The sequence below is a fragment of the Mauremys mutica genome, chromosome 7, assembly GCF_020497125.1.
Source record: "Mauremys mutica isolate MM-2020 ecotype Southern chromosome 7, ASM2049712v1, whole genome shotgun sequence".
NCBI classification, from domain to species: Eukaryota; Metazoa; Chordata; order Testudines; family Geoemydidae; genus Mauremys; species Mauremys mutica.
The window spans coordinates 6,029,267-6,057,037 of record NC_059078.1 but is presented as its reverse complement, the minus strand read 5'-3'; the positions used below and the strand labels follow the sequence as shown (position 1 = coordinate 6,057,037).

The 27,771-nt window shown below is 43.1% G+C and overlaps 1 long non-coding RNA gene across 1 annotated transcript in view; it reads left to right on the top strand.

The window, feature by feature from the left end:
* The window catches only part of LOC123373605, a 75,761-nt gene that overhangs the window by 44,844 nt on the left and 3,146 nt on the right, over positions 1 to 27,771 (top strand). The window contains exon 3 of the long non-coding RNA XR_006580777.1: positions 22,297 to 22,405. This is a non-coding gene — a long non-coding RNA (uncharacterized LOC123373605). The remainder of the gene's footprint in view (positions 1 to 22,296; positions 22,406 to 27,771) is intronic.

Sequence of the window (27,771 nt, the reverse complement as noted above, 5' to 3'; positions counted from 1 at the left end):
ATAAAATCTGGTCATGCTCTTCCAGAGGGAAGGGACCTTCCTTCTGCAGCAGGGGGAATCTGTGTCCTAGCCCAGCTGTTGCTGCTGCTTGGAGCAGCCATGCTGCACAGCACAGTTATGCATGTGAAGCCCTAGATGGCCGCACTTTTGTTTTGCTACTTTCATTCCGCCTCTCCTCCCCAAGCCCTGCATTTGTTGTCCTCAATCAGCCAGGGATGGACTGAGGCAGGAGTATTTTTTTTTCATCCCGGGTATGCTCCCAATTGGGAGAAGAGGGGAATAAAATGAAACACTTTTACATCGCGTGCTTGTTTCTCTTTGTAGCGGGGTGGTCACCTGCTCCCGCCCTGACGTGAACGGCACTAGGAGAGGGCTGGGGTGGTGAAGGGCTGCTGCTGGGGAAAGCAGCAAGCCTCGGCTGATTGCGGAAACAGCCACGCCCCAATCAGACCGGAGCTGGCCTTATAAAGGCCAGGGAAGCCAGGAGCTGAAGGACCCTCCCTCTAGCTCTTGAGGGAGAAGGGCCGGGCTGCCTGGGAGTGGACAAAGGTACCCAGAGTGGAGCAGGGCTGGGGAAAGGCAGAGGAGCTGGGGAGCTCCAGGCTGGCGAACCCCCAGGCTGCGGCCTTGGTAAAGGCCAGAACAGGTACTGGGACTGCAGAGGGGCAGCCTGGGGTAGGCAAAGGCAGCAGGGCCAAACCCCCCTTTGCTAGTGATGAATGGTGTGTACAGTCCCCCCAGTGAACGGGGGCTAGATGGTGACTGGGAGTACCCGTATACTGAGGGGAGGCGGGGATAGGGGGTTGGGGTTCCCCTGGGAGGGGAGACCCAGAGACTGGGGGGGGGTACTGCCAAGGGGCAGCCCCCAAGCAAAAGGGGTACCGGAGTCTGGGAGGGACACGGGGGCCAGCGACAGCAGGACATCAGCCTGCAGAGGGCGCTCCAAAGGCTGGAGAGCTAATTCCCTGGACGAGCAGCTGGAGGCGCCGCCGGTGAGTCGCCGCATTGTTACACTCTTGCTGCGAGAGCCCTTTGAGACTACCCAGGTGGGGATAGAAAATTGTTCCCGTGAGAGCCTCGCTCAGCAGAATTCCCTGTTTCAAAACGTAAGGCTTGATTGACAGGAGAGAGTGGTTTACCACTAAATGGAGAATACCATATCATTGCATCATGGGTTGATGGCTTTATCACCCAGCGTGCAAGCTACAGCTGTGTCAATAGCACATAAGAATATCGTTAAAAATACTAGAATGCCTAATATTGGGGGGAACTCAGGTGACTGCTTAGCCATGGCAATGGCCTTTCAAGCTTTTCCTCTGCATCCCTGAGGGCAATGTATATTGTGTCCCATCACTATGTGTTCTAACCAGTTCAGTGTTTTAATCCTCACCCCACCCCTGTGGAATAGAGCACGGCTATTGTCCCCATTGGGGGGATGGAGAACAGAAGCTGAGAGAGGTTACGTGATGTGCCTGAGGTCTCACAAGAAGCCTGCAGCTGAATTTGGAATTGATCTCAGGGTCTCCTAAATCCCAGGCGAGTGTCCTAACCACTAGACAATGCTTCCCTTCTTGAAGACAATTTTTATCAAAGACGACTGAGCCTATGATCTCATCGTCTGACTACAGGAGCTGGGGCCCTAAGACTAGGTGCTATATATAAACTGTACCCTCCTTAAAAGTTTCAGGCCTTGAAGCCTACCAAGAGTTTGCTAACAGTGTGCTGAGACCACAGCCCAGCATGCTGTGTTTCCTTGTACTCCTCCGTCGGTTTCCGTATCCATCCCTTTTTCATCTTATACTTCGACAGTCCCTGCCCAAAACAGCTGACAATCTTTTTTGTTTCTGTTTGTACAGCACCTAGCACAGCGAAGTCCTGGTTTGGTCCAAGACTGGATTTCCTAGGTGTTATGATAATATAAACGATTAATAGTATCAGAGAGAAGCATTATTATTTATTAGTGCCTGTGCCTAAATATGGCCTTATCCATAATTATTTTTATCCAGGAAAATGTTTGTGCTATTTATGAAGATGAAGGGGGAGGAAAAGGCAACCTTCTACTGGTAGGCCAAACATCACTTCTAAATGAACATATAATCTTCCTTGCACAAAAACAGACACATCTCAGCTGCTCTTCAGCACGCAACTTCCTATCCCAGGAAAGGGACGATGCCTGTCAAAAAAAAAAAAAAAAAATCCTGACACTGAGCTGTAAACCCACCATTGACATTTCTTTTCCCAAAAGCAAAATTAATATTTAAGAAACACCCATGAACACACACACACACACACACACAACTTGCATTTACTTCATCTCGCCAGAATGTAAACTGAAGTCAATCTTTGATGTTACATGCACAGATGTTGTGGCCAAGATCTCCCGTGGCAAACGCTAAACAAAAAGTGACTGAACTACAGGAAGCTGAGCAGACCACAAACATCCAGCGCTACAGGGATGGCTCAAAGCTGCAATCTACAAAAATGCAATGATCTAACCCAATTCTCCTTAATTAAAGCAGGACTTCCCAAGATATCGCACACAGTTGGGGCTGATCTCAACTTCTCATTTTAGCTGCAGTTCCTGATCACGGTAAAGGAGCTAAGGTACAAACTAGGGCCCCAAGCATGCCATTCATAGGCACTGTAGTTTGCCTGTGCACTGCATGGAGACACAAGAAGTCAGTGGGGCTCCATGAAGGTGCAACAGTCTGCTTGCCAGCAATGAATTGTGGCATTGGGGCCTTTGATAGAGAGAGACTTAATTGAAAGGCTAAAATGTCAATCGCTTGTTTGTGATTGGCATATTTTAGCCCTTATTTCATTACTTCTATATGTGAGAGCTGAGTGATTAACTCCTAGCCAATAATTTACTCAGTTAAATTAGCTCCTGTTACTAGTCTCAGATCGTACAATGAGCAGAGTGCAATGTCCTCAAATTTATTAGCAAAATAGAGCAACTTCAAATTATATAGACAGAGAGAGACAGACAGGCCGTCTCTCTCTCTCTCACGCGCGTGTGCACGCGTGCGCACACACACACACACACACTAATCGCAAGCCTTTCACTCTATGCATTTCATGTTCCATATCCAAAGTGAGATCTGAATTGGCTAGTTGTGATTGGTCACACATGACTTTTATAACTGGGAGAAGGAATTGAAGCCATAGATGGAGATTTAAGGAGATGAAGCACAGCAGGTAAGACGAATCATGAAAATGGGAACATTCTTCCTCTCTGGGTGAAATAGACCTTGCTTTTCCTCATCTCATTCACACAAAGTGAAGATGAACACGTGCATAGTATGAAAACGTACCCTGCTATATGGTGCATTTACATGCCCTTCTTTCAGAGTCCTGTTGGGTTTGGCAATCAGCATCTCCCATTGTGTTAAAGGCAGTGACCCATGCTCCAAACCACTTTGGGGGGCAGGGCGGAATTCTTGAACTTCCAAGTTCAAATTTATCACAAGCATGTACGTCAGTAAACTCCATGACTCAGATGTTCACAGAAAGAGCATCTGAGATGTCCAAGTATGGCTAAAATAAACTCCCCTTTAAATTTGAATGTATGCTCTTGGACACCTTTTTTCTTTTTGCCTTCCACACTCCTCTTCCTAATCACCTACAATTTCTCATGTATAGTGCAGCTTTGATGTGAAATGCCAGTATATTGTACATCCCATGCTTAGAATATGGTCCATATAAGAATAATTACAAAATGCTTGCACATAATGGAAGTTAATAGGATTGTACCTTGAAAATTAGGTGGCCTTCCCTGTAACTGCCCCAGACTTCAATGTAACAAACTTCTAAAACCCACAAAGAATCTGGTGCCTACAACTGCACATCCTACTTAACCCATCAACTTCAGGAGATGTTAGAAAGTTAAAGCCACTAAGAGGAGGATGTCTACAGTTCTGTTAGAACTTAATACAAAAATGATGCACAGTTTGTCAAAAGACCTGGTACTGTAATCAGTGTGTTAACACCAACTTTGGTATTCTTTGACTGATAATATGTATTTAGTCATGTAATTGTGCATGTATTTTACACAGAATTATACTGCTTGGGAGTTAACAAATACGGTCAGATAACAAGGAGTCAACAGAACAAGGAGACATACTATGTTTTTTATATATTCTAATATATGTAACTGACATGTTGTTTTATGCAACTGATAGGAAGCAGTGCATTTTCACAAAGTACATGTGCATAAAGGGCAGTAGATTTATTACTTGAAATTAATCCTTCCAAGTGGTTTTTATTGTAATAGCAGGAAACCAGCATTTTTTTAAACTTGCCTTATTGAAATCATCTGGACATATGCTACCTAATAAAATGGCAGTAGATGGCTGATGGACTTCCTGCGAGAAAAAGGGCTGATCAGATATGAACAGACCCTGTAAATAGAAATGAAACATGTAACAATATTCATAATACAATGGGGAATATGTTGGGTCAGATCTTCAGCTAGTGTAAGATGACTAAGCACCAACCATATCATTGGGGCTACCCTCATCTATATCAGCAGAGGATCCAGCCCAGGATTTCTAAGGTGGACGGTCGCATATTTAGAACCAGTTAACCAGATATGAACAGTGTAGAATAGCAGCAAGGTCACCATTTGCCTTTCTCTCCTTGTCAGAGAAATAAGCATCCGAGCATTATTACGAATGGGAAGTAGGGTAGGTCTACGCTGCAGTTGTGGGGTGTGATAGCAGCTCATGTAGACATACCTGAACTAGTTTGAATCTACCTGCGTGACATTTTTTCATAAACTTGGGGGCACATGGTCAACATGAAGTGGCCCCAGACTTCCCTGAAAACAATAACCCCAAAATAAACCTACCCTGTTATGCTGATCATCTCAAGGCATTTTCCCTCTTTGGTTATTTTTTTCTCCTTGTACAAGGTCTTCTTAAGCCAATTCACAAATTTGGTGGTGCTAGTTGGTGGTGGTGGTTGGTTTCCCCCCCACAGCTTTCAGAGGTTTGAGCTGGAGCTAGTGTTGCCAAAAATGAATTTGGAACAACAACTTTCTATCCCCTTTCAAACAACTAGTAGCTTTTTAAAATAATCACTTCAGCATTGTTACTTTCTGATCACTCGCCCTCCTCTCTTTCCTCCCCGCTACCTGGAGGATAGCAGTGAATAGGGTTTCAAACAGAGAAAGAAATACATAGAGGCCAAAATGAAGACAGTGAGATTGTGAGGAGTCCTGGCTGGAGGACAGACAGAAGATATGGGGAAATGTAGTGTCTGGCAATGAGATAACATGGTCTTGTGGTGTCTGTGATCAGATTGGTTTTGATGAATGTCCAGCTTATTTAGTGGTGTCATTTGTATGACTCATTCCTGAGCTATCTAAATAGGTCCCAGCTAAATAGTAACTGCTGCTCTGCCCTTAGCTTCTATAACCCACAATGAATTTTCAGCCCGAAAGCACAGCAATTAGCATAGTCCATGAAAGCTGTTTATGGAGAGAGTGGTTTTGCATCACATACATTTTTTCTTCTGTTGCAAACAAACAAACAAAAAGCCGGTTGCTGTTATTGATTCTCAAGTGAACAAAAGAAAATATGATGCCGTCTTGCTGAACAACTTTTGGTCCTTTCAAAAGAGGGTAAACTTTAATATATAATAATCTCCTCTGACAATTAGGTAGTGGGCCAGATTCTCCACTCCACATAGCTATGCCAATTTACACCAGCTGAGGAGCTGGCCCCATGAATCCAAATTTATTCACTGGAGGTCAGTCTTGACCTGTCAAACATTCACATTCCTACATTAACTTATTTTGCTTTCACTTCCCCCGTCCAGATTGGCAGGTTGCCTAGGAACCTGGTTATTTAATCAGCACTCCCAATCTAACGAAGCCCACGGAGCTAAAAATATTTTGTACCAGTTTCCCAGTTCTCTTCTACCCATTTTTCCACAAAGGGGAAAAATGAAATTATGCATTTTGTGCCAGAGCTGAAGCATGCATACAGTGGCAACATGCTACCCTTCCTGCTGGCTCACTTCTACTTAAAACCTAACAATCTTCTCCTTTCAGTTATGCCATGAAACACACACAAGTTAATGGGTGAATGCAGCTCCAAGTACAGTGGAGCTTCACTGATTTGTACCAGATGAGGATCTGCCCCAAAGATCTGAGAGTGGATAAGACAGACAAATAGTAATAGATGAGGAAAATGCTGAAGACATTTATCTCATCAGTTGTAGTATTTTTAAAGGCTTCCCCAAGTCAATCCCCTCTCATCCTCTCGTTCTGTATTGTTGGTCTTCATTCTGTTTCCCCAGACTGCCCCCCTTATCTTTCCTGCTCTCTATATGCTGTAATTGTGGAATTACATGGACATTTTTTTATGGTTACAACAGGAGTTCCTCATGCCCTCATGTGAATTCCACACATAATTTTTCATATTCTTGAATTCTGGCCACAGGCCTCCGGGTGCCAATATAAATGTCTGATTTTTGCTTTCTAATTGCATCAAGAGTCCATTTCTGATTTGTGAGTGTTGCAGGGGGGAGGGGAACAAACTGTAATCCAGATGCAAACTGTAAGCGTTGCACATTTTTATATAACTTTGTAAGTATTGCCCTGGGTCCTATTGACTCGTGTAGGATATTTTGCAAAACATCCCTCCAGCACACACGTGAAGAAGAGAAAAGATCTCCAGAGAGTTGTCCACTGATGGTGAAACCCACAGAAGGATCGTGACTGATAACTAGAACTGGGTGAAAGAATGCGAAGATTCGGGTTGACCGGCATAGTTCATGAATTTGTGTCAATTTCACCTAACTGTGTTGGTAAAAAAAAAACAAAAAAAAACTCACATATGTTTTGTTCTGACATTTTTGAAACAAAACGCTTGACTTTTTGATTTAAAATGACTATTTTGAAAGTACCTTTTAAAAAAAAATTGAGGGGACAGAAGCTTGAAAATGAAACACTGTTTTGTGTTTGCTCAAACTAAATGTTTTGTAAAACCAATGAGTACTTGTGGCGCCTTAGAGACTAACAAATTTATTTGGACATAAGCTTTTGTGGACTAAAACCCACTTCATTAGATGCATGGAGTGGAAAATACAGTAGGAAGATATATATACATAGAAAAGATTGGGGTTGCCTTACCAATTCTAACGAGTCAATTCAATTAAAATGGGCTATTATCAGCAGGAGGGAAAAATCACTTTTGTAGTGGTAATCAGGGTGGCCCATTTCAAACAGTTGACAAGAAGGTGTGAATAACAGTAGAGGGGTAATTAGCATGGGGAAATTAGTTTTTAGTTTGTGTAATGACCCATCCACTCCCAGTCTTTATTCAGGCCTAATTTGATGGTGTCCAGTTTCCAAATTAATTCCAGTGCTGCAGTTTCTCGTTGGAGTCTGTTTTTGAAGTTTTTTGTTGTTGACGAATTGCCACTTTTAAGTCTGTTATTGAGTGTCCAGGGAGGTAGAAGTGTTCTCTGACTGGTTTTTGAATGTTATAATTCTTGACGTCTGATTTGTGTCCATTTATTCTTTTGTGTAGAGACTGTCTGGTTTGGCCAATGTACATGGCAGAGTGACATTGCTGGCACATGATGGCATATATCACATTGGTAGATGTGCAGGTGAATGAGCCCCTGATGGCGTGGCTGATGTAATGCTGCATTGATTAACTTTGTCAACAACTTGTGCCTTCATGAGAAGAAAGCCACGATACAGCGGCCTCACTAGCCACTATTGTTGGGAGTTGAAGGTATCAGACTGAGTGAGATGTGTGGTCTAGTCATCCTGAGCACAGAACTAGGTGTCAGGAACACCGACATTCTGATCCAGGCTCTGCTATGGACTCTGTAAAACAGGGATCCCACTCAGATGTTGTAAGACTTATTTTAAAGGTTGTCAGGTGGTATAAAGGTAAATTCTATATACGCTCCAATGCAGTGTAATTAAGTCAGCTATGATTGATTACCTCGTTATAGGAGACAGCAGTGGAAGTTCATCTCAGCTGCACTAGCAGTGCCAGTTTTGCTGTCTAACTTTCAGTTCTGGGGGCTCACTGTGAGACACATGGGAGCATGGCACACTTGGCTTCTTAGGTACTTCTCTTAAATACATTGTTCTTTTTGGCACCATTTTCTGCTTTACTATTTGTACAGGTTGTCTCCTACATACAAATATATAAAAAACTATTTCTCATTCTTTGTACTGGAGCAGGAGTGAAGGTTACCAGTTGGTGCTCATAGTCCCAAGGTGCTAGGCCTTGTATTTCATAAGTGTCTGTACAATCTTTAAGAAGGCAGCCTGCCTGGAGCACCTTCCTGCAGCAAGCTGTGGTGTGACAGGTATGTCTGCCTCAGTTTCCCCTCACAGGCAAACAACTCCGCTTCAGGCTTTCTTGTCTCAATAATACCCCTCATTGGGCTTGACCTATTACAAGATAGTCCAAACAACTGTCCTAAACATATAGTTTATTACTCATCCCCGTGCAAACAATCAGTAAGATCAGACAACACCTTGTCCCAAAACACCCCAGGCATCACCCTAGTGCCGTTGACTACACCTGGACTCTCTGGCAGTCCTTGCACCAGGACAGCCAGCCCAGCTCTTCAGCAGGAACTCCCCTCAGTTTCCTGGCTGGGGAGCATCCTTGCAATACCCCCACGTCTTCCACCACACCTGGAAATCTTAACCATCCTCTTCCATCCCCCTGCCACCCGAGCTCTTCCAGCTGGAGTGTAAAGATGATCTCCCAGCAGAGAGGCCATGGAGGTTCCCACTGGGAAGAGCAGCTCACTCCCCCAGCCTTCTCCTTGTTCCTTGTTTGGGGTCCAGCTCTCCAGCCCTGGAGATGCCAGTGAGTAAATTCCTCTGCTGCTCCCTTGTCTTCAGCCCTTTCGAACCCTTGGCTCCAGCTTACAGAGAGACGGCAGCTCCCTGTGTTGCTGCTCCCGCTGCCTTCAGCCCTCTTCAGTCATCCAGCCCTGGCTTGGATGCCAGCCAGCAACCCCTCTTGCAGCTCTCCTGCCTTCTCCCAGGAACCACCTTCTACTTCTTCATGGGACCTGCTCCACTGCCCCTGGTCTCTGGCAGCTCTCACCTGCCCTTCCTGACTGAACCAGTCTGCTCAGACTCTCTGGGACTCCCCATCACTAGGCCTCTCAAGGTCTCTCCCAGCAGGGTCCCCCTGCCTCCCCTCTGAGCGGATTCCCAGAGAGCATCCTGCTTCTGACCTGTCCCACGGAGCCAGCAGGGAGAGACCCACGTCTACTCTCTCTGCCACTCTCCTCAGTGATTCCCAAGCCTGCTTTCCCGCACCAGGTCTCTGTCTCACTGGGTCTCTTTCCTTCCCTGCTCCAGGCCCAGGTGCCCTCTTTAAAGCCCTCTTAATTGGCTAAATCAGAGTGTACTGGTAAGGCACAGGCGCATGTGACACGACCCTTGCCTCAAGGAGTTCACAAGCTAGATTACAGGGTGACATAACTGGTGAGTGAAACCACCAAATGAGCAGAGGACGGGAAGTAACAACAAAACCAGTAAATGCTAGTCTTAGGAATGGCTTGATGCCGAGAGATGAGCCAATTCGACAAGTGGAAACCTAATTAGAAGTCTTGTGAATGTTACATACTACATCTGTGGGTGTCTATAATATGTCCCCATGTGCAGAGACATGCTGCAAGACATGGTATGGCTTTCCAATCTTGCTAAAGCTTCCATAGCACGGGCACTAGAAGCTAATCAAGGCTACTGAATATGACTAGGCAAGATACAAGAACAAGACGAATGAAAGGTTCTCTCTGATGCTTTCCCAGCCCTTCTTTGGTCACTGAGAGCAGCTTTCCCCTACTGCTTTAGTGGCCTCTATTTAATTGTTGCCAGTACATGGGTGGAGCAAAGCCACTGGACCGCTGGCTTACAGTGCTACCCCAGAGCAGCTCTTTGAGAGAGTGGGGGTGAGTGGCTGTGATTGGTGAAATCTCAAAATTCAGCTCAGGGTCAGGGGAAATTGGGGATGTGTGCATGCACACTCCCTTCCTACTCAATGTTGATCTTTTTAAAAAATCTCTAGAAGCAAATCTCTATTTATTTATTTATAAGCAGATACTGGAAACCCCACCTCTACCACTCAGTTCCCAGCCCAAAGCCTTGCACTCATCCATATTTTGCATCGAGACTAAATTCAATCTTGAGGTTCTGAGAATTACCCAGACCAGTCGAGCTTATTTCATGGGGCTCATGAGGTCATGGGAATTCCATGACTGATCTGTAGTTCCAGCATTCCCAGTTGCCAGAGTGTAGAAATAACGGGGAATCAACGTCCCTTGCAGACAAGTCATGCAACTTTGAGCATGTATTTGGCCTACAGCTGAGTTGAGCAATGGAACTCAGCATTAGAAATGCTGAGTTGGATTGATTTTTATGTTGAATCACCAAGATCTTCAATCCTGGATGAGCTTGGGCAGAGTCATAGGTTCACGTGGCACTCCACTGAAGGACTAAATCCTCAGCACAGCACAAAATCTGACTATAAATGTCCTATGTTCTGGGAAAGCAAAGATCCAGAGAAGAAGTACCACAGCAGCCTAAGGGTTCTAGATTCCCTCACATTGTGCCATAGTCAACAATCCACCCACGCAACCCGGTTGTTCTGCCTGCGTACCTGCTAGCATGCAGTGCGTCTGTGCAGAGGACAGTCCTGCTTGCGCTCCATGCTCTGCCTGCACGGCAGAATTGCACCAGTTGTTCCACTATATTTCTGTAGGTGCAGTCCTAGGATCTGACCTTGCACCCACTGAAGTTAATGGCAACACTCTCATAGTGTTGGGTCAGAGAGGAGTGGCAGGATTTGGGCTGAAGTGGGCTCTGACACAGAATATATCTCGAGCAACCATCCATGAATCCAAACAATAACCAGCCAAGGGTCTAACATAAAGAAATCTGTCGATGACAACAAAACCGTGTCCGGGCTTATAAACAGAAGTCCAGGTCCCAATCCTTCACTGACTGAAGTCAATGGCAGCAGGAAAAGGGCCTGATTCTGCATTAATGACATGAGACGTGACACAGGGTAAAAACAATCCAGTCGTGTGGTCCTTAGCAAAGCTGTTATCTAAAAACGTCGGGGGGCTTGTATCTGTTCGGAGCTTTACTCTTTGGAGCCTTCCTGGCTGTCGTGTTTGGGTGTTGCCTGACCTTCTATTTAATTACGAGTGGAAAAAGGGGGTGTTTTGGCTGAAATCAGAGGAAATGGCTATGTGTAGTCTACAAGCATGCTACTTATTGTGTCACGAGACACCGTTTTCAAATGCAATGAGGGGCAATCAGCACCACTCGCTGCATTAGCTGAGCCTTCCAGCTGGGCTTCCAGAAATAACCAGATCTCAGACATTGCTGGTTACATTTGGGATATTCAGCATTCTACTGCTGGGAGCGGGGCAGGAACAGCTCCTGCTCAGAGCAAGGGGGCTTGTTCTGGACGATACCGTGACCATACACTTAGCTCTGAAGCAGATTCCTGGACGATACCGTGACCATACACTTAGCTCTGAAGCGGATTCCTGGACGATACCGTGACCATACACTTAGCTCTGAAGCAGATTGAACATTTAATCAGGCAGTTTTTGGTGTGGGATTGGCTCCTTGAATCCAGTTCTCACTTGCAAGGGTCTTTCTGTGTGGTGTCAAATGCATTTTCTGTTTCTAAATTGTTCTTTGCATTCTGTCTCCCTTACTTTATAGTGTTGGCTATTTTTTTTCTAGAGATGCAAATTTCAAAGTTCTGAATCCAAAACTTCTCCATTTCATAGAATCATAGGACTGGAAGGGACCTCAAGAGGTCATGTAGTCCAGTCCCCTGCACTCATGGCAGGACTAAGGGCAGGTCTATGCTACCACTTCAGTCAGCGTAACTTATGTTGCTCAGGAGTGTGAAAAGGCCACCTCCCTGAGCGACGCAAGTAACAGAGACCTAAGCACTGTCTACACTGGCACTATGTTGGTGGGAGATGGCAACATGCAGGGAGGGGACCCTACAGTACCATGTGACCAACTGGGGCCAGCAAACCCTGGCAAAAATCTGGCTTCACCTCTGTGGGGTTGGGGGGTCTCAGGGATTCAGCCCCACAGCATGAGCTTGCTGCAGCTCAGGGGTTCAGCCCTGCTCCTGCAGAAGCCCGAAGCTCCAGAAGGTTCCTTCTGTGGGGCTGCAGCCATGAGACCCCCCTTCTCTGCAGGGCTTAAGCCTCTAGCCCCACCACCCTACTGTGGGGCTAGTGCCCCAACAGTCGCCTCCCACAGGGCTGGAGCCCCAGTCCCGTCAAGCGCGCCCCAGCTCTTGAACTTCTGAAGATTGTCATATGTGGTCCGGAGGGTCAGTAAGTTTGGCCACCCCGGCTATCTAGGCTAATGCTCTTGGTGGTGGAGATCTTCAGTTTGGTCCTTATTGGCCAAGGTGGTGACCATCACATGTACATCTCACCTTGTTTTTGAAAGTTAGGCTTAATTTGCAAATAAAAGTATTGCTGTTCCCTGGCAGCCCTGTTGGGAGTCCCTTGCATCAGCGCTGCCCTCCACCTACAAAGCCAAAATGAAACATTCTAAATGTACCTTCTCATTCCCCTCTGATACACGGTTCTCTCTAAGTGTGTCGGAAAGAAGGTCCGTGGATCTGTCTACTGTAAGTCACATGAGACCACAATAGATTTCTGCCTCTCTTTCTCCTGTCTGCCTTATCCATGGCCATCCCCCGTGCCTTGCTTGATCTGTCACGTCGCCTGCCCTCTGATCTCCATTTCTTGGAAAGAAGGTATTTCCCCACCAGGCTTTGCCCAGCATATAAGTATGTTAGGCTCTGATCCTGCAAGGAGTTCTTTGTGTAGGGGGGTAGCAATGAAATCAGGGGGAGCATTACACAAGTGCAAGGTTTCACTCGCATGAATCTGATTGTGAAGTGAGTTCTGGCTTCCTGGGGCAAGGTATAAAGGTACATGGGCATGTAAGGGGTTCCCAGGTTCCTGCTGGTCCTATGTGTGATCTGGGAGGAGTTATAAGGAAGGGGTAACCAGGAATATTATGCTACTGTAGCAGAACAGGTGGCATCTTCTCTCCTCCTGGCTGGCTGAAGTTGGAAAGGCTCATGTGGTGGTTAGCTGGGACTCTGAGTAGATCCGTCCATGTTTGGAAATAAAACAAGCCCCAAAGACAAGGATGGGAAGTGACCTACGGTTGGGACTTCATTTCGTGCATCTGCTCATCGGCTTATCACTCCTCGGCCATTTCTCTGACCGAAGCAAAGGCTCTCATTAGAATTGGGAGATGCACGAGGGTGGCTTGTAGAAGACTAGCTCTGAAATAAAAAAGGAGCACAGATTTTTTTGTTTTTGTCTCTTGTATATATTTTTAAAGGTAGATTTGAGGAGCATACTTGTTTGCTATTCCTTTAAGCTGATAACACTCATTCAAAAAGAGTGAAAATTCATCACACTCGCACATGTTCTTTCTGACTTTGAAGTCTGGATTTCAACATGATGATGACTTCGGAGAATAGTTTTCTATTTCTATTGGATTGTTCCTGTTTGACCATGGTACTTCTATAGTAATACCACAATAAAATGTCCTTGGTGGTTGTTATTCCAGGCAAAATGCTGGGCAAATCTGCTCGTTGAAAACATCTGATATCCTCTCCCCGCTTCCGCCAGCAAGCCACCATCAGCATTGCAAAGCTGCTCCAACAGCACAGCTGGGAACACCAGGCTGGCATAGAATCGACACAGCTGGCTCCTCTCCATTCTTCTTCTCCCCCTCTCAGGATAGGGGCCGTGTCAGGGGTTGGCGAGGCCTTTGCACTGATTTCCCAGTCACTCTACTGCCTCTGTGCCAGCTGCCCTGGGGATCTGGGACATGCAAAGGTGGACAAGAGCCACTTTGCACCCCCTCGCCTGGATCTTTGCCAAATGCAGCTCTGCTTCGCCTGCTGAGCTGTGCCTCAATCCTCACTTACCCCATCATTTCATTTCTCTTGTAATGTCTGCAGGGCACTTTTCCACATTCATCCTGCCTCCCACTCTGCCAGTCTCCTCTGATGCCTCCTGCCTGTTCTCAGGTTATTCTTAGACAACACACTTCCAGAAATCATTGGACACTCGTACCAATCCAGCCCAGAGCTCAGCCAAATCAGCAGAGCTCAAATCCTTCAGCTCCCCTGAGAGAGGGCTGCTGACTGTACCCAATACAGGGTGGTTTTGGCATATGAGCAGATGTCCATGCCTACTGGACAGGAACACCTGATCCTGACCTGGATCCAAATATGCAGAGATAAAAGGCAGATATGTTGCCTGTTGGGCCACCTAGGCAGTTGGAGCTTATTTAGCAAGCATTTGATGAAGAAACAGAAGTTTCTTCTCCCCTGTGGCAGGTCTTTGGCACAAGAACAAAGCAATCCTTTTTAGTTGGCTTTCCTTTCCCCAAAGGAAAGGATGGAAATGATGTTTAGGTAACGCTTGGGTATTGTACGTACATTTGATGAGAGGACAATTAATATCCGGACTCTTTCAAAGAGGCAATTGCTGCTTTAGCTTATAAATCACTGGATAGGTAGAGAACGGTCATCTATTAATGTGGCGTTTGCAAATGACTGCTTATTGTTTGCGTCCTGGTGGTGTAATTCTATCTGGCCTGAACTTTCCATACAGATTGCATACCTCTGTGATTATGTATTTGTCTCTACGAGGCTGCCAAATACATACAGTGCAGCATGTGCAATCTGACCTCTACCACAGGCTATACAATTGTCTTTTCTAATCCACTCCAAGTTAGCATGCCCAACAATAGTGCTTCCAAGAAAGATCGTGCCATGCTAGATATGCCGATTGGCTACAGTGTTGATATTGTCCTAGGACGCACTAGTAATACCATCCTTATTGCAAATGTGCAAAACTGACCATTGTATGCAAGGGCCACATGGGATTGGAGTTCCAGATAAGAAATCTAGAGGGCAGATCTACCTAATCTAACCAGGCACTTGCACCACATTCATCTTTTTCTTGTCTGAGCACTTCAGAGTTACATAGGCAGAACCTGACCGATCCTGCAATCAGATCTGTGCGGTCAGATTCCTGGGTCCATGTAGAGGCCAGCTCGCTTCCACGGCAGTCTGCCTGGCTGGAGGAGTTCATCCACATGGATCTGGCGGCAGGATTCGGGGTCACACATGGGATTTAAGCCCTATATGTTGGTTAACATTTACATCCATTAGTGACTACTCTATTTCTACATATGTGTGCCTCCCATTAACGTTCTTCCCGTTAGGTGCCTTCTTGGTCCTCATAGCATTTGAGTTTCACAGCTTTTACTATATTTATCCTCACAAGACCCTCGTGAGGTAAGGAAGTGCTGTTATCCCCACTGTACAGATGAGAGAACAGAGTCTAAGGGTAACATTTTCAAAAATGGCTCAAGTGCCCGAGGACCTTATGTCCTACTTGCTTTCAGGCTCTTAAGGCCAGCTCTTAAAGGTATTTTGGCACCTAAATATAACCATAGGTGCCTAGTGGGATTTTCATGAAAGGGAGTTAGGTGCCTAGGGGCTTTTGAAATTACCACTAGATGCTTAGCTGTCTCTGTAGGCTACTGGCTACCTTTTAAAATGCAGCTCTAAGTCACTTTTGAAAATGAGACTTGGGCTCCTAAGTCACTTAGGCACTTTTGAAAATGATGCTCTACGTAACTTGCAGAAGGTTGCACAGTCTAGAGCAGGGACCACTCTCCTCTCGCGGGAGTTAAGCATGTTGATAGGAGGAAAAGCATTTTTAGTTTTATGACCCACTTTTATTATAAACTATCTTGCTAGCATAATGTTCCAGTTCTAGACACTACTTAACTTCCAGAAAGGCCACTGGTAAAATACTGATCTGAAGAGTAAATAAATAACTGGGGAGTGATTCCAGACTTTCAGCTTCACCAAACCCATCTTGAGCGTGTTACATCACCTAATTAAGCATCTGTAAATGTGGCAATTATTACAAAACTTCTGTAAATATTCATTAACTATTCCAACAACATTTTTCCCTCGCGTCAAGCCTGAAGAACTGCATTTACTAACTCTCTGCTTTGTACTATGATTACTTATGAGCGTTTAAGGGAAAAAATGGGGTGTGTTTTTAGGGCCAAATGTAATTTTTATGGTGTCTCTCTCCTATGATATTTCCTTTCTTTGTTCTCCATAATGTTTTAAAGAGGAGCCGCTATTTAAATCAAAGATCCCAACTTTGGGGAAGTCCAGAATCAAATGTGGACATAAACATCTTCTCGAAGAGCCAGAAGCCAGATACTCCTAAACTCTGGGGATGTTCAGCTCCGGCTCCTGCATTTACAGTTTGGACCAATGTGTAAAGTTCCAGAACTGCTGCTGTCATCAGCATCATGGGTTGTAACTTGATACAGGATGTCGTCATCACTTAGGCACTATGGTCCAGTGCCTTAGCTATGACCAAGCTGGGCTCACTGCTGCTCTGGAGGGGGCAGCAAAGGAACCAGGCCCCCTCCAGGCTGCTCACCCCGGTGCACATTAGCACAGCCTGAAGGCTGCTCCAAGATTGAGCTGCTGCCTCTGGCCCCCAGGGGCCACTGAGGCAGCTGGGGATTGCTAGAGTTTCAGGCTGCCATGCCAAGCCCACTTTTCCCTGGCTACATCAGGAGCTCGGATGGGGGTGGTTCTGTGCCCCTATTTCACAAGGCAATGTCAGGAGAGGAACGCAGGCAAGTAGGAAGCCTTTGCCTTTTGCTGTGTTATGAAACTGAGAATAATTTCACATGCTTACATTTCTGCTTCTGTTTTTTATGTGATCATTAAAAGGTGCTGTCTCTTGGCCACCATATTTGAAATTCTTCATCTCTTGCAAACCACCAGAATTCTTCCCTTGTGCCTTTCACCTCTGCATTTTTCTTGCAGTACGCATCTACAGCTAACCCATGCAGTAGATTCACAAGGAAAGGAAGCACAGGCACTCACAAATTAAAAAAAAAAAAGACAAAGCAGTTTTAATGTTACTAGCAGGGTTGGGGAAATGTACAAACCTCAACATCTGTTAGGTAAATTTTATAGCATGAATTTAACATTTGAATTATTCTGATTGTTTTATGACACATTCAATTATCCTGCCTCCTGCGAAATTTTTGCAAATTAAAGTGAGCTAGTAATAGTCCTTCAAGTAATACTAAAGCCAGGTTTAATGGCTCACATGCACTATATGCTTCTCAGCATGACTGCGGTTTTGCTTTGCTTTGCTGTTGATTATGGTCTAGCTCAGCGTGTCAGTAAGTATCGGAAACCAGTGATAAATCTTTCTTAACATGGCTAAGTGGGTGAGACAGAGCTGGGCCTAGTGCTGTGTGAACTGCACACGTGAGTTTGTTATTCACAGCGTCGATGGATCCTTTAGGATCTCAAGTATCCTGTGATTCATCGTACAATTATGACAGAATAATTTTTCTGCCATAAACAGAAATTTTAATATCTTAAGAACAGACTTAAATTTTGCCGTAATGTACAATCCTGAAATTCATACTCTCTTCCACCCCCAGCACCAAGGGGAGTTTTGGTTGAGAAATGGCTGCAAGCGGCTCAATCTTTACTCATGGGAGTGGCCCCATTGCCTGCAGAATCAAGCCTTTCCGCTCCTAGGAACTTCAGTGTTCTCCCACATACTGTTGTGTAGTTATGGGTAGTCCCAAGCTCTGCCCTGTGGTATGTCGACACAACTCCCATTAATATCAGCCAGGGACTTGAAGTCAATGAGAGTAGCATGCATGCATGTTTCCAACGCAGTCAGGCCCTATGTGACTCCATTAGCATTAAGATGGTGCTTTGTGTAATCTGACTGGAAGACCTCATTTCCATTGCTAAATTTTATGACAATGAAATACACAGCTTACTGCAGTACTTTAAAACTGCTGTCTTCAGGCTAGATTTTCCAAACAGCTCCGCAAAGCAGAAACTCTGCCCATTGGTGTCACAAGGGGAGTTTTTGGGTGAGGAGAGTCTTTCAAAAATTGACCTGAGCTCTTTGGAAAAATCTCCCCTCAACCCCAGACTGTATTTGCCCCATGAGTGAGTGCAGAATTTGGCCCTTCTTTTATTTAACGGTATAAATATACATTTTACAAATGACAGTTGCATAATAAATTTTTGGTTAAATGAGTTTAAACTTTAATTTTTTTCACTGAACTCAGGATCACTGCTGAATAATATGCATGTATTATCATGGCTCACACTCAAAGGGTCTTTAATTATTTTTTTGGCATCTGAGGAAAGGAAAAGAAGTGCCCAGCTAATAGACAACATGTAATCCATCTGTGTTTGTTTTAGTGCATCCTGGATTTGTGGAAGATACTGACAAGAGATGTTGCCTGGGGTACATTGACCTTTGTGCACAGAAAGAAGTTACAGCTCACCAGGCTAATAGTGTAAAACAAGAGAGCTGCTTGTCTTTAGATTATGACCCGGTCACTTAAAGCATGTGGGAAAAATGTGTTCAGATAAAGGCTACAAAATTGTTAACACTTTTAATTATGTTTAGATTACAGACCATTATACTGCTAGCAGAGCCCACGTTATTGAAAATCTTATCAGCTGCCATTCAGTGAATGGCCTAGCTAATAATGCACTTGGTGGAGTCTCTTCATGTATTCATTCATGGTGTTTGTCCATCCATGCAGCCCTAGGAGTATTCTTTTGAAGCATCAGTCTGATCTTAATCCTGAGCAACAATAGCTGTTTTATTCAAGTTATTCTTTATCACACAGTACTTAAAGAAATGATTTCCTTGCAATAATTTTCAGAGCCGGTGTATGTAGATGAAAAGTGAGGACTTTTTTTAAAATAGTCATTCTGGGTTCCATCCATTCATCAGTTAAATTTTTTTTGAAGCAGCTAAAATTGCAACGATGTGGAATTTTCTTACAATATCATCGTCTGGTTATTTTTTTAAAACTTTTAAAAAAATCTTTGGTGTGAAGGCAACAAATGGAGATAGGGAGAAGTATACATAATTTAAACGTGCTCTCAACATCAGATGAGAGAAAGTAAGCACTTAGTATAAAGCTATTGAAATTAAAGGGGAAAACGAAAGATGTTCACTTCTTGTGTCTAGGCGATAGCTATTTTATTCAACAATGGCTAATATTGCAAAACATCAAGGCTAACCAGAGAGGGATGTGTAATGAAACACTTAACACATCCAGGTCTAACCATAATACCCTATGGAATTCAATTAACTTGGTATCTACAAAGTTTGAATCAGAGGTTTGGTTTGGTACCCAAAGAAACCATCTGGGGGAAAAAAATATCAGTGCCTGGGGCAGCAGCAAGTTTTTTGTTTTTCCTACATTAGCATTCAGCTTCCCTGCCCACTGTATGGAGAGAACTAAATCCCAGTGATCTGAGAAGGGGAGACCAAGATGGAATGAAAAGCAACTAGGAGAAAAGAGAGGGACTCTTGCAACTGTGCAGTGGACTCTTGTGGAAAACCCTCCATATCTACAAGAAAAGGACAGGCTGTGCACAGATAGAGCTGTATATACCTGGCAAATGCTTGTTTGATATCTATTTGTTACCTAGCTGCACCCAGATTCTTTGGGGAAAGGTGAAGGGAGGGGTGTCCACCCCAGATAGTGTGCAGAACAAGAAGCAACGACCGAACCGTCATCTGGTAATGAAGTTACTTCTAGAACTAGTTAGAAAATGTTTTTCCCTCCCCCAGGAATTTTTTTTGACTTTTTATACCCCCCACCCCCACAACTAAAATCTGAAATTTTCAGTTGCCAAAACTCCAAGTTTTCAGTCAATTTTTTTTTCTGTTTTCCTTCTCTAGTGAAATCCGGAAATGTTCATGGAAAGCAGACACTTTCCACCAAAAAAAAAATGTTTTTAGTCAAAAATCTAGCTTTTCTTTGGAGGGAAAAGTTTCACTGCAAAATTTTGGACCAGGCTTGGCTATTTCCCAGTAGGCATGGTGCCTCTTTTTAACATTCTCCAACGCTTAATTTCTGACAATTGAAGGAAATGGCATCCTCAACTGATATTTTTTTTCTTGCGGGGATTGTATGCAGAAATTGGGAGGCAGAATGGATGAACTGAAGTAACAGTGGAGTACCAGGGCAGCATAGCACCATGTGAAAATAAATGCAAGTGCGCGCACTCGCGCACACACACACACACACACGATCCTTGCTCTTGATGATCAGAGCTCCAGCAGTCTACTCCATATTTAACTTGTATCATAAGCACACAACCAAAATCTATGAATTTGCAGGTGCCTGGCAAGTGGTTTACTCTGGCACAAAAGTTGGCCAGTGTATGTCTCCTAAGAACATCAGAATGGCCATACTGGATAAGACCCAATGGTCCATAGACCCAATATCTTATCTTCTGACAGTGGCTGGTGCCAGATGCTTCGGAGGGAATGAACAGAACAGGGAAATGATCAAGTGATCCATCCTCTGTCGTCCAGTCCCAGCTTCTGGCAGTCAGAAGCTTAGGGACCCATAGAGCATGGGGTTGCATCCCTGACCACCTTGGCCAATAGCCTCCGATGGACCTGTCCTCTGGGAATTTATCTAATTCTTTTCTGAACCCAGTTATAGTTTTGGCCTTCACAACATCCCCTGGTAATGAGTTCCACAGGTTGACTGTGCATTGTGTGAAGAAGGACTTCCTTATGTTTATTTTAAACCTGCTGCCCATTAATTTCATTGGGTGCTCCTCATGCTTGTATTATGTGAACAGGTAAATAACACTTCTTTCTCCACTCCATTCATGATTTCATAGATCTGTCAAATTCCTCCCTCCCCTCTTCTCTTTTCTAAGTTGAAAAGTTCCAGTCTCTTTAATCTCTTCTGATATGGCAGCTGTTCCATACCCCTAATCAAGGATTCAAGGTGTGGGCATACCAGGGATTTATATAGCGGCATTATGATATTTTCTGTCTTATTATCTGTCCCTTTTCTAATGATTCCCAAAATTCTTTTTCCTTTTTTGACTGCCACTGCACATTGGGCAGACATTTTCAGAGAACTCTCCACAATGACTCCAAGAGCTTTTTTGAGTGGTAACAGCTAATTTAGACCCCATCACTTTGTATGAAGAGTTGGGATTATGTTTTCCAACAGGCATTACTTTGCACTTATCAACACTGAATTTCATCTGCCATTTTGTTGCCCAGTCACCCACTTTAGTGAGATCTCTTTGTAGTCCTATTTGGACTTAACTCTCTTGAGTAATTTTGTGTCGCCTGGGTTTTGTGCGTCTTGCCTGAATACAAATGCTTCACATACCACAATCTCTTGCGGTGGACACAGCCATGCATTTGATATGGCTCAGTTGTGGGCCACAGCCTTATTGAACTGTCTAAATATTAATATCTGTGAAGTGATAGAGCACAATAGCCCTTCAAACAAATACCTAGCAGTATCCCAGTCCAGCCCCCAGTCACTGGCCATATGGTCCCCACTGGATAAAGATGGTCCAATTCCTCCAATCTAATTCACTAGGCACAGGCAATTTCTGCAGCATCGGGCATCTACAACGTTCTTTGGTTTGCTACGGAACTATAGCTTATAGGTGGGTCTAAGGTTGGCTTGCTTGTTCATGGGTGCAGCACCACTATCTTCAGTGGAGTTACGCCTCCCTTATAGCAGCTCTGAATGTTTCATGACGGGCCTAGTCATGATTGGGGCCAGAGTGCTCATTACCATGCAGAATTGAGCCCAATTCCCTTTTCAACTCCTGACTCCACCATAATTCTGATTGACATCATTGGAGCCAATGGGAATTTTGCTTTTGTAAGGAGGTCAGGACAAAGCCCCCAGTGTTATGGGTGGAGAAAACTTCCAAATTATTTTTCATAGTCCATGCTTGTAAGGCCTTTATCAGAAAATATTCTGTCTTTTCTTTGTGAGCATAAAAGATTAATACAAATGTGTGGCTGAGGAGTACAAATTGCTTTTCCAATGACAATTAATCCACTGGGGCACTTAATCTTGTAGATTACACATGCACAGTTAATCATGTGGATTACACATATACAGATATTTAATGAATAACGTAATTGGAAAAGTTTTATCAGCGTGTGGCTATTTAAATGACCTTCTACTACAAATACTGGGTCAAGTTTGTCTCCTGAGGTAAGATCTCTTCTAGGATTAATGCATCCCATAGTTTTATTGAACAGATTGTCTTCAGCTATTATGCAGATTTTTCTCTCTCAAATACAATTAATTCTGATTCATTTTCTCTGATCTTTTTATAGGTTTATTTCTCTGAAAGGGAAGAACCACTGGAGAGAGAAAGCACATTGAATGTGCGGGACAAACCTATTCTCAACATGAGACGATTTGGTGGAAAATATTTTTCTACGGGTAAGGGAGTAAATCAACATTGCTTTAATAATCTCTCCCTCCTTCAACCAAATCTGTAGTTTATAAATTTTTAAAAGATTTTTGTCTTTAATTTTCTGGTCTCATTTCACCCATGGCGAGAGGACTATCATTTTCATGTCACCAGAGCTGGGTTGAATTCCACTCTTTTTTCAATCTGAGGAATATGATCAATTTACCACGTCTTCAGACACATTCTTTATTTGCAGAATGATTTTAGTAAGAACATTTGTGCTTGATCAGGTTGTTGTATTTTTCAAAATGTGAGCAGACGGTTTTCAGTTGGTCCCATGTTACGTGTCAGTTGTGACTGGCGCCCCACCATCCCTCTTCAGGAAAACAGTCAAGCTTAACTTTGACTTCAATGGGACTTTAAAACATGCTTAATTGTAAGCACCTGATTAAGTGTTTCCCAGAATAGGCCTGGATTTAAGCACATGCCATAATGATTTTCTGAACTGGGCCCTGGATAAACATAAGTCTTAAAATTAGAGCCCTGAGCCTGAAAATATGTAACTTTACTCGTGTGTCTAGTGCCACTTAGTACAATGGGACTTCTGACATGAGCAGAATTGAATATATGAATAAGTGTTTGTGGGAACAGGGCTTAGAATTTCAAGTGCTCTACTCAAATTTTATAAATGTAAACCTTGCCTTTCATTAGTATTCTCCCATGTTCACTTAAAAGACGGTGCTTCTGTGAAATTAATAGCAGGAACATTTGTATGTAATATATTCAGAAAACTACACAGTTGAAAAATGGACTCATTTAAAAGCTAGAATAAGTATTCACAGGACAACACTATAAAGCTGGGTGAATACTGGCAGACTATTTCTGTTTCAACACATTTGTAATAAAAACTTTTTTGAAGGGGTAGGAGGAATAGTGTTAACTCATTCTTTTTGGATAAGATTTTAGATACGTAGACTGTTTCTTTATTGCTTTTGGCATGTTGATTTCTACTTAATACCCACAATGCTTAATGAAACTAGTTATGCTGGCAGCAGGTAGAGTAACAACTGATTAAGATATTTCTGAAATATTTCTCTTCAGTTGTATAACTAAGGCATAAATATTTACATTGTAGTTATCAGTAAAATATATTTTTCTGAAAGTACCAATAACAACTCAATCCCTTAATTAAGATATAAAACAGCTGTTTGATGGCACTTACAGAAACATTTCCCTTTGACTGATAACCTGAAGAGCAGAGAATTTACTTTAGGCGCTTTTAAATAATTCTCAAACATTTTGGAAAGAAGTTTTAAATATGAAGCTTATATAAATGCAAATCAGCACTTGTGGCAGTTATTTTCCAAGGTTAAAAATGTTTGTTCGCATGGCCTCAGACTTGTGAATGGGTATAATAATGAATGGATTATTATTAGGACTCATTCAGGTTGGGCCTCATTGTGTTAGGTGCTGTACAAACACATTGTAACATTTGTGGTAGGTCATTTTATAGAATTTCTCACTAAATACTGTATCCTTTTTTATATCTGCTTGGTACCTGTCAAGAGTTGGAATGGTCCATTAACTGACCATTGTTCGTGCCTATAACATTTCTAATTGCTGCTGGTATAAACCCTGGAAACCACTTAGTAATTCTTTAACAGTAGTTAATGACCAGTTTCTTAGCTGAGAGCTCACAGCAAAGCAGGTTAAACTCTTCTGAATTGATTGTTAATCCCAAACCAAGAGATCAATGCTACCATGAACTTCATTCAGCAATTCAAAAATGCAGTGAGATCGGGAATGGTGGGAAAATCTGGTCCTTCCATAATTGCCCATGTTCAGTAGTTGTCCAGTAGTTTGAAAACAAGCAGACTCCAAGTCAAAGCACCTGCTGTGATTCTAAGTGAATTCTGGTTGAAATTTCTTCTCAGAGACGTTGCCCACTGGGGACATTTCTATAGTAACACTAATAATTTTTTTCTACTGCAAGGCAAAATTACATATGCTACTTATGTTTTTATGTTTTTAAATTTAAAAGCTAGGCCCTCAGCTGATGTAAACTGGCTTAGATTCTTAGGACTTCTCCCAGGAAGCTCTGCTTGGGCTATTTTTTTTTTTTAAAGGTGGATGTGAGAGTGGGGGAGACTTGTTCTTGTGACTATCAGTCTGAATCAGGCCCTAAATGGGTGGAAGCCATGAATGAGATTTTTATTATGGTTGGTTGGAAATTTTCCATTCAAATTGTGGATGGAAAATTGAGTTTTTGATTAAACAACATTTTTTGTGAAAACTCCCTCCTTTCTGTGGAAAACCTTGATTTTTTTTTTTAAAAGCCTAAAAACTGAAATATTTTCATTCAAAATGGCACTGCCATATATCATGGGAGTTGTAGTTCAGGTGCCTAATACAGTAAAACCTCAGGGTTACGAACACCAGAGTTACGAACTGACCAGTCAACCACACACACCTCACTGGGAACCAGGAATATGCAATCAGGCAGCAGCAGAGACAAAAAAAAAAAAAAGACCCCCCCCAAAAGTAAATACAGTACAGTACTGTATTAAATGTAAACTTAAAAAAAAATAAAGGGAAAGTTTAAATTTTTTTTGACAAGGATAGGAAACTGTTTCTGTGGTTGTTTCATTTCAATTAAGATGGTTAAAAGCATTATTTTTCTTCTGCGTAGTAAAGCTTCAACCCTGTATTAAGTCAATGTTCAGCTGAACATTTCTGAAAGAACCACCATAACGTTTTTGTTCAGAGTTACGAACAACCTCCAGTCCTGAGGTGTTCATAACTCTGAGGTTCTACTGTAGTTCCATTTTCTTCTACGACCCAGGCTCTCTGGCAGACAGTTCCCAGGACTCATCATGGCATGGTTCTGCTATGACACAACCTCCTCTCATTGTTTTGGACCAAAATATTTGTTTTCCAAAATTTGCTGAAAAGTTGATTTTTTTTAAAACCCATCTATTTTATGAGTACTTGTGGCACCTTAGAGACTAAGAAATGTATTTGGGCATAAGCTTTCATGGGCTAGAACCCACTTCATCGGATGCATGGAGTGGAAAATACAGTAGGAATATATATATATATATTGTATGTATACATAGTACATGAAAAGATGGGAGTTGCCTTGTCGATTCTAATGAGACAATTCAATTAAAGTGGACTATTATCAGCAGGAGGAAAAATCCTGATTACCCCTACAAAAGTGATTTTTTTCCTTCCGCTGATAATAGCCCACTTTAATTGAATTGTCTCATTAGAATTGATAAGGCAACTCCCATCTTTTCACATACTATGTATATATATCTTCCTACTGTATTTTCCACTCCATGCATCTGATGAAGTGAGTTTTAGCCCACAAAAGCTTATGGCCAAATAAATGTGTTAGTCTCTAAGGTGCCACACATACTCATTGTTTTTGCTGATACAGATTAACACGGCTACAACTCTGAAATCTATTTTCTGACTATCTCTAGATTTAACGCTGCAAGGATTTCTGCTCACAAGTTCTTTGGCTGTTGAAGAGAGCATGCTGCTTAGAGCAGCTTCTCCCAGGCTCACCCTAATATACCCCTTCAAAACCAACGAGCCTCATTTACATGTTGGTAATCTGGAAAGTCTTTCCTGGGCACACAGGTTCAATGGGGAGCAGGGCATGTTGGCTCCAAACACCTTTTCTACCTTTTGTTCCTCTCATCTATTCCCCCATGCTGTGTGAGACTTAAACACAAAAGAATCTAAGCTAAGATTGCAGTGAGATGAAACGTTGCAGTGATATGAAACGTTGTTTGCTTTTTTTGGATTTATGTTAGCCTAAATTTAATTTTCAGTTACCCGTCTGACAAATGAATTTACATAGTCTGGATATCAATTAAGGAAAAGATTTTAATTTCAACTCCCATGCAGCGTGCTTAGTTTGATTAGGAGCAATCTTTCCCCACTAACTGCTTTACTTTGGGCTATTTGACATAGTTGTACCATAGCCAAGCGCTTCCATGCCGCATCAGGAATTTACTTGGTACATGTGCTCACTCCTCCCTGGGGGATTACCTTTCTCCCACAATTCAGCCTGGAGAGAAACTTATTACTAAACTGACCTTGGCGTTCTGCATAATATTTCCTTAATTTATGTTTCTTGGGTTCTTTTAGAATTCAGCTCCACTGGAGTTGTGTCCACAACTGTGAGCAAAACCCAACTTTATAGCCACAGAGCCTTTGCATAAAAATGACAATTTACAGAGTTAGGAATTTAAGCAATTATTGGATGTGTGCCATGATACAGAATAGAAGTTGGTTATCCCCTCACTTTGTGTGCACAGATCTTTATTACTCTGTAATCATGGTTGGTCAAAATGTCAGAAAAATGCTGGCTACATATATAATAATATTGACCATTTAAAAAAAAGTCAGTGCAGTCATCAGGCTTTATTATGCGATAAACTATTTTTCTCCAGAGTATACAGTGGTTGTTATGGAAACATAGTCAACTATCAAAGCAGAGCTTTTTAATGCTAGGGGTGAAATCCTGGACGCATTGCTGTCAATGGCAAAACATCTATTGTCTTCACTATAGGTATCAGAGTACATACATGTGTACACGCCCGTACTAGTCCCCTGCCTTTGGAAAACATGGCCATGAAGCTCTGTGGCATGCAGTGCACATCACTCATTTTATTTTACTTTTTGCACAAGGAAGGAATTTTATATTCATGTCGGACATTCTCATTCACTGCACTGATTACATAAGCTTCCCCTGTAACTTAGAGAACTGATTCTGCTCTCCCCAACTCCGTCACTGCAATTCATGCAGTTTAAGTATCAGCTAGTCTGCTATCAGCAAGAGGTAGCAGCTTGGGGTTTCGGTGTATCGCTGAGGACTGAATGACAAGACAACAAGAAGACAAAGTGTGCACTTAGGGAAAAAAATGGAGATAATTTAACCTCTGGATTTATCTTCCTGCACTTGCTGTCTCTAAGAACAGCTATGGATGACAAGCTTAATAACAAAAATCTGTGATCCGATTGCCTTTCAACAGAGAGCCTATTCTATTGCATCATCACAGCCCGAGCGCCAGTTGAAGGAAGAGAAACACCTGGAGTCAAGTGCTGAAAAAGGGAAAATACATGCTCAGATGGTAAAAGGTCATGGAAAAAGAGCTGGGCTTGTGGAGCAGCTGCAGCAGTAGCGGGGAGGAGCAGACATAACTGGAAACAATACTATCCTAGAGTCATGGGCCATGCGAGAAATCATCCCATTTGTTGTCACCCCGTAGTGTAGTAATATCGGGCTAAATCAGGAGTTCTCACCGGGATCCCCTTCTGACAACAAAAATTACTGCATGACCCCAGGAGTGGGGACCGAAGCCTGAGCCTGCCTGAGCTC